The sequence below is a fragment of the Belonocnema kinseyi genome, chromosome 6 (genome assembly GCF_010883055.1).
Source record: "Belonocnema kinseyi isolate 2016_QV_RU_SX_M_011 chromosome 6, B_treatae_v1, whole genome shotgun sequence".
NCBI lineage: Eukaryota > Metazoa > Arthropoda > Insecta > Hymenoptera > Cynipidae > Belonocnema > Belonocnema kinseyi.
In genome coordinates, this window is record NC_046662.1 from 73,121,538 (window position 1) to 73,123,183 (window position 1,646).

The following is a 1,646-nucleotide window of genomic DNA, read 5'->3' on the forward strand; positions in this document are numbered from 1 at the left end:
AGGGAGCTCTTCTTAATATTTTGACACCAAAATCATGTCGATACACCTTACCGACTGCGAGTAAAGCCACCCACGCTTTAACTTGACAGACTGTAATATAGTCACACGCTTTAAACGATATTAATGCTTTTAAAAATCGAAAACGGAGTGACGGGTTTCGAATCACTTAATCTAAGTTTAACGCGCTCGATCGCTAACGAATAATAGTCTAAGATCCGAATATAAAATGACCTTCACCCATTTGTTTACGCGATGAAAATTATTTTATATCAAAGTTAATATGTTCAAAAATATATCGCAAGTAGGTTGCCTAAAAATTTTAATCAAGGCTACGATTAAATAAAAAATTCAAAAATGACTTTAAAAAAAATTGCAATTGTTCGTTTACGAAACAAACTATATACTGTTTTTCGAGTTTTAAAACGCATGTAAAATGCATAGGGAAAAATCACTTTTTTGAGTTTTTAGAATAACTTTTTAGGGTTTGAAAAATGTGACGGGAAAGTAAGGGGGGCCTGTAGAGAATTATCCAACGAAGAATTTCATGTAACAGATATATGGGTTTGACACCCCTAACACGCCCCCACGAGCACCTGAAAACTACCCTTAGAACAAAAAATTTCAATTCTGCATGAAATCGACCTTTTGAGCACTGTATTCTAGTCTTTTTTACTTGAAATTGCTAATTTTGGTCTAGTGGAATATTTATTATCATTGTTTAATTAATTTTTAAATATTTAAACAGATGGAAATTTTTAAAATAATTTTTCTTTTCGAAAATTCGTTTTTTCCCCTTAAAATTATTACTATTAGTCTAGTGGAATATTTAATAACATTGGTTTCATAAATTTTCAATTTTTTAAACAAATTGAATTTGTTTCAATAATTAAAAATTAATTAACCAATGTTGTTAAATATTCCACTAGACCAAAACGCGAAAAGAAACTTTACATCATTCATTTAATAAGAATTTACCTTGTTTTGCGTTATTTTAATATATATACTGGTATGAAAATAATACAATCCTTATATCAATTATTACATATAAGAATTTTCACATTTAGACTTGAGATTTTACATAACTCTATAGTAATATTTATACAGTTCTATTTTGTATTAACTCCTAAAATAATTGTAAACTTTATCTAAATGCAGTAACAGTAATGTCCTCCATTTATCTAACTAATTGGGTAAATTTTAATGAACAAATTTTCTCCGTGTGCGCAGAATTTGCAAAGATTGTTTAATTTTAAAGTATGCGATCTGTTGTGAATGAATCATCTTGTTTTTTCCGCAGGATAGAATTTATCACAGAATGTACAATAATAGAATAGCTGACAACGAATATTGAATCTTTCCTGTTGTTCCTATTGAAAAAATGTACAATTTTATCAAACTATATATTACCATGTTTATTTAATATTTCTATACATAGGATTCATTAATCGTTATCAGCTATTCTATTATTGTACATCATGTGATCAATTTTATCTTGCGAAAAAAACATTGTTGATTCAAACGAGGATAGAAACTGGTACGTTTAAAGATTAAACTGGAAAATAACAGCAGTGACGTAAATAATATACGAAAACTTGCAATATAAGAACCATAGAATTCGAGAGAGGATTCAGTCTCGTTTTCAACGC